Source organism: Grampus griseus (assembly GCF_964374135.1).
Source record: "Grampus griseus genome assembly, chromosome: 15".
NCBI classification, from domain to species: domain Eukaryota; kingdom Metazoa; phylum Chordata; class Mammalia; order Artiodactyla; family Delphinidae; genus Grampus; species Grampus griseus.
In genome coordinates, this window is record NC_139009.1 from 77,842,496 (window position 1) to 77,848,600 (window position 6,105).

The window sequence follows — 6,105 nt, forward strand, 5'->3', positions numbered from 1 at the left end:
CTTTACAATGTTGTGTTAGTTTCTGCTATACAGCAAAGTGAATCAGCTATACGTATACCTATATCTCCTCGTTTGGATTTCCTTCCCATTTAGGTCATCACAGAGCACTGAGTAGAGTTCCCTGTGCTATACAACGGGTTCTCATTAGTTACCTATTTTATACATAGTATCAATAGTGTATATATGACAATCCCAATCTCCCAATTCATCCCGCCCACCCCTCCCCCCTTTCACCCAGCCCTGCTTAAGTTAGTATTATTACCCTTATTTTATAGAGATGGAAATTGCGCTCAGAGAGGTGATAGAACTAGTTCAAGGCCAGACAAAGGAAAGGCTTGAGCCAGGTGGAGACATAGGTCTGTAACGGCCCCAACACTTTACCCATTGGACTTGGAATTTCCAAACACATTTTTGTTTTTCGATCTTCAGGCACGGAAGTCCTCCTTTGACAGGAGGCCGTGTTCCTTTACATTGTGGGAAATGCAATGACCATGAATCACCGTTGGCGGAGAGGGGGGCTCTGATCCCTCCCTCCCGGCCATCCCTGCTCTCAGGCTGGGCCACCCACTTCTCATGGAACCTTCAAATTCTCGGTGTCTGTGGGAAGGAAAGAGAGGGAGTTTGTTTTTCACTTTTGCTGCCATCATTAATTTTATTTAGGAAAGCACTCTGTCTTGAGAGAGAACTGTAAACACTGGGAGAATGAGAGGACCTTGGAGCGAGCTTGTGTGTGCTCCAGACTTCCGCCCGCTGACCCTCGGCTTCCTGACCCAGCAGACTGGCAGCCCCTGGGCTCATGGGACAGACATTGGCTGGAGGCCAGTGACCGAGTTGAATGGCTCAGGCCGGACAGGCCTTCTTTCCAGCCAGGGTGGCAACGAGCCCACTCCTGAGAAGGCGCCTTGGCTTGGAAAACAAACTGTTAGACGTTGGCGTCCACAGCAGGGATCTGAGGCCAGAGACATGGCCAGGCACCTTTGGGAGGCCTGGCTTTGCTGCTGGGCTGCTGCAGCTTCTCAGGAGAACCAGGCCCAGCTTAGGAAATGTCCTATCGCCCGAGAGAGCCCAGTGTCTAAGAACAGTGTCTAATTGGGAGACCATTAAAAATTAGAATGTGATTCCAGGGCAGTGTCCCCCGTTTTGCCATCCAAGCCGGCATCAAGCTGTAACCCTTTATTGTGCTGCGCGGCTCTCATCTCCCAGGGGACAGTGAGGGCAGCCCCGGCAGACCTCTGCGTTATGACCCGGCTGCTGGGCTACGTGGACCCCTCAGAACCCCACTTTGTGGCTGCAGTCCTCACCATCGCTTTCAATCCGCTCTTCTGGAATGTGGTCGCGAGGTGGGAACCTAAGACCCGAGAGCCGAGTGGGGCCTTCAGGTCCCCCCCGCGGCCTGCTGCACGCTGGGCGGCACCATCCTGCTTCTCAACATGCTTCGCTCCACGCAGGCCATGCTGAGCCAGAGCCTGGACAACCCCTCGGCCTACCGCGTGGGCCTGGCACTCCTGGGAGTGGGCGGCGTGTTTGTCCTTTCCAGTTTCCTGGCTCTGGGCTTCACGGGGACCTGCCTAGGCGACTATTTCGGGATCCTGAAGGAGGCCAGAGTGACCACGTTCCCGTTCAGCGTCCTGGACAACCCCATGTACTGGGGCAGCACAGCCGACTACCTGGGCTGGGCCATCATGTAAGTCCCGGGCTCCCTCTGTGCCGCCTGGGCGATGGGTCAGCTCTCGTGCCACCGTGGAGCCCAGGGCACTGGTCAGGGTCCCCTTCCTAGAACAGGGGTCGGTAAACTCCCTATTACAAGAGTGGGAGGTCCCCGGGCTGCAGGCAGGTGAAGGAATGGCCGTGGCTGGGGGCCCCACTGCCTTGTTCATGGACACCGAAATTAGAATTTCACGTAATTTTCACGAGTCACAAAATATTCTTTTGATTTTTTAAAACAATTAAAATTGTAAAAGCTGTTCTTGGCAAAAAAAAAAAAAAAATTAGAATGTGAAGTAGATGGCCTGAGTAGCTATGATGTTTACTTTTCTTTTAAAATACCCTCTTCCTGTCTCTACGGTTATGAATCTATTGCACACTCCTCCAAGAAAAGTTTGAAAACAAATAAAAATCTCCCATAATCCTTCTACCCAGAGATTTAACTTCTATCTTTTAAAAATGTACCTACCAATCATTTTATTTTGTAATTCAGACATCAGGTGTGCAAAACCAGATTGTGACCCCTGATCCATGACACTCTCTCATCATAAAATGCTTTATTTTGTTTGTTTGTTTTTCATAATGAGCATTTCTACCCAATATGAACACTAGGTCTTTGACAATGACCTATGAAACCTTTGGGCTCAATGGTTTTCCTACAACATACTCATCTATTTACATTTTTTTTTTCTTACTTGAGCATGTGCTATACACTCCTCCATGTGCCTCTCAGGGGTTTTCTGTGGTGGAATTCCATCACATAGGTTGCTTTCCTCTGCATTGCCCTTTGGATCTCAAAATGGACTGCCCATTTATCTCTCTCTGCACAAGGGCACTTGGAGTTAGGAGTGTCCCTGCTTTCGCTCCCTCGTTTATCTCTGGGGCTTCAGCAAAACCACCGCCAAGCCCAGCCAGGTGTCAGCTCAGCTCTCCCTCGAGGGTCCTCCATAAAGGAGAGGCTCCGGTGTCCTCTGTGGCCTCGTAAACTGCTGTGGTCCAGTGCGTATCTTGTCATCTGAACCACTACCATCTGAGTTGTGAAATTCACATGTTTAAAAAATTATTTGCTAGAAATCGGAAAAGCTGTTTTTCACCGTCATATACTTGCAAACCCTTCTCGGCCTTCTGCAGAATTCACTTTTGTTTCTATCTTGCCTTTTGTCATTGGTTTCATCCGTTGGCTACTCTTTTGTAGCCCTTCTCTATATTCCCAAATTCCTCTTGTTTCAGATCAGGATTTGGGTCTGACTTTCCACACTCTGGTGTTCGCGAGGGGGACAACTCAGGCTCTTTTGAGAGCATACAGAGCTGGTTCACAGGTACGGGAGGAGAACTTTCCCTTTCTTTCCCACTCCCTGTCCTCTTGTTGCCTCTGTTATTGATTTTCCCAGCTCTTCACTCTATGTCCCTATGCCTCTCCTTCCATCCGGAGTCTGCAGTAGAGAAGTTTCCAGTTGTGGGGGTCACATGCCTTATCTAGTGAAAGTCTTGTCTTATGGATGCCAGAGGCCACTCACAAGCATCTAAACAATTTTTGATGTTTCTTTGAGATTCACAGATAGTAGGCGATGGTATATGTTTCACAGCATTGCTACAAATAAATGATTTAAAAAACAAAATAAGGGAACTCCCTGGCAGTCCAGTGGTTAAGACTTGGTGCTTTCGATCTCTGGTCGGGGAACTAAGATCCCACAAGCTGTGTGGCACGGTCAAAACAACCCCAAACAAACAAAGACAAAAACAAACAAAAAACAAACAAAAAGCAACAAAAGCAAAAAAAACCCCAAAAAACACAAAGCCAAAAAACCCAACCAACAAACCCCCCAAACCAAACCCTCTTCTCCTGTGCTTAGCATTTCTACCACGCTCAGTCCGGGCTTTTGGGTTTCCAGGCGCTCCGCCTATCCAGTTTTCCTTCTCTTTGATTGTGTGCTCTCCCTGTCCCCATCTTTCTTTCATGTGCTGTTCTCACCCGAAACCAGTCCAGAGCTCCCTATGCAGTTAGGTCAATGTCAGGCCAGGCCGGGCCTGGGCCCAGAGACAGGGGCTGATGTGGGAGAGCCCGAGGGCAGTGTTGGTGGATCTGTGAGCTGGCTGAGTGGTCCAGGCCCTCTGACACACCCCGAGAAGACAGACCTGAGCTCTGGCCCAGCCCTGCCACTTAGCCCTGTAACCTCGGGAAAGCCAGCCACGCTGACAAAGCTGTCGTTCCACACAGATCCAGTAGAGAGAATAATAGTCCCCACATCGTCACATGGCTGTGACGGATTAAACATACGTAACGTGTCACCAAGGCAACTGACAAAAGTAAGCGTTCACTAAATGCGGACTGTTCTTCTTCTTACGAACGATGACAACAACTCTACAGGGAAGGGCTGGCCCCCACCTGGGGCTGACAGGCACTGTGTAGGTCGCACAGGCCACCCACCCCCTCTGGGTGCTGGGCTCCTGGTCCCCTGCTTCCTGGCCGGTTTTCTCCTTGCCTGGATCTTTGCACATGAACTCTGCCGCTGCTTGTGCCTTTCCTTCAAAGTTGGTCCCTGGATGCCTACCTGTAGCTCGTACCGTCCAGTCACCTCATGATACCTCTGTGGAGCTCGGTCTCTGGTGACCTGTTCCGCTCTTTGCTCCAAAGGCCCTCAGGTGCGTATTCTTGCCTTTGCACTTACCACGGGTTCAGATGGCAAGTGTCTTGGAAACGGGAATAGGGGGTCCCCCTCATCCCATTCCTGGCCCCTGGCAGGCAGCTGGCCTCAGGGCATCTTCCAATGCTTTTCGGCCAAATGCATGAGGCGCTGAGTGAGGCAAGGAGAGGAGGTAGATGGATCCCTCCACTTCCTTTGTCAAATCCAGCTTTAGTAGAAAGTTCCTTTCTAGCTGCAAATCCAGAGCAATTCATGTCAAGCACTTAATTTTAACATCTTCGTTTCTCTTGAACGATCCCTCAGGTCAAGCCAAAATATATCCACCTTTTAATAGTTTCATTAATTTCCTTTCAAGTCATTTCAATTGGATTCAGTACAATGCATTCGAACAAATATTTGCACAAGGATCATTAGGTGTTGGGCACTGTTATCATCGCATGGCTGAAAAGGGGATGGTCAAGGTTCCTGCCAGGACAGAATTTACATTCTACAAGGGAGCAAGATGCTGAGTTGCTAACCCAAAAATACACAGGGTAAGTTAATTTTGATAAGAGCTACCAAAACGAACACCAACACCACAAAGGAAGCTGAGTGGAATAATGGGCTGTGACTGACGGTGATGTGTGTGCGTGGGGGTGAGGCCCGAGTGGTGAGGGGCAGCTGCCTTGTGGAGACCCAGGGAGGAGCACATAGCAGAGCAATGGACGTGCAAAGGTCCTGGGGTAGCAGAGAGTCAATGTATTTCAAGGACAGAAAGGAGGCTGGAGTGCCAGAGCACTGAGGGAAGGAGGCCAGGGTGAAGAGGTATGCAGGCATCTCGATTGCAAACAGTGCTGTGTCTTCTCAGGGGCCTGGTACAGAGGAGCCTCTTTGGATTCAGTACGTGGGTGCCGACGGCTGCCATGAATCCCAGAGCCACAGAAAAGGGCATTTCTGAGAGGAATCTAAGTATAAACCCAAATAACAAAAACATGTTATGTTCAAAATCTGTGAAAATGGATAACAAATTGGAAAAAATTTTAAGTGAGCACTTTAGGAAGTATGTTTCCTTCATTTGCCTTCTGTCATGATCTCTGAAAAGATGAAAAATGGTGATTAAAGCTCTGGGAGGAAGAGTTGAAGAACTCAGATATCAGTTACCAGGCTTCCCTGGTGGCACAGTGGTTAAAGAACCTGCCTGTCAATGCAGGGGACACGGGTTTGAGCCCTAGTCCGGGAAGATCCCGCATGCTGTGCAGCAACTAAGCCCGTGCACCACAACTACTGAGTCTGTGCTCTAGAGCTGGAGAGCCACAACTACTGATCCCATATGCTGCAACTACTGAAGCCCGCACACCTAGAGCCCATGCTCCACAACAAGAGAAGCCACCGCAATGAGAAGCCCATGCACAGCAACGAAGAGTAGCCCCCGCTCGTCACAACTAGAGAAAGCCCGCGCACAGCAACCGACCCAATGCAACCAAAAATAAATAATACATTAATTAATTTAAAAAAATCATAAAAAATGATATCAGTTACCTTATTACATAAAGAAGATGTGGTATATATACACAATGGAATACTACTCAGCCATAAAAAAGTATGAAATAATGCCATTTGCAGCAAACATGGATGGACCTAGAGATTATCATACTACATGAAGTCAGACAGAGAAAGACAAACATCCTATATTGCTTATATGTGGAACCTAAAACATGATACAAATAAACTTATTTACAAAACAAAAATAGACTCACAGACATAGAGAACAAATTTA

General features: G+C 48.5%; 1 pseudogene across 1 annotated transcript; it reads left to right on the plus strand.

Moving 5' to 3' along the window:
• Nucleotides 1-1,230: 1,230 nt before the first annotated feature.
• Nucleotides 1,231-1,688, plus strand: LOC309833624 (phosphatidylethanolamine N-methyltransferase-like; annotated as a pseudogene). The gene has a single exon. The product of its transcript is annotated as a phosphatidylethanolamine N-methyltransferase-like (transcript).
• Nucleotides 1,689-6,105: the final 4,417 nt, after the last annotated feature.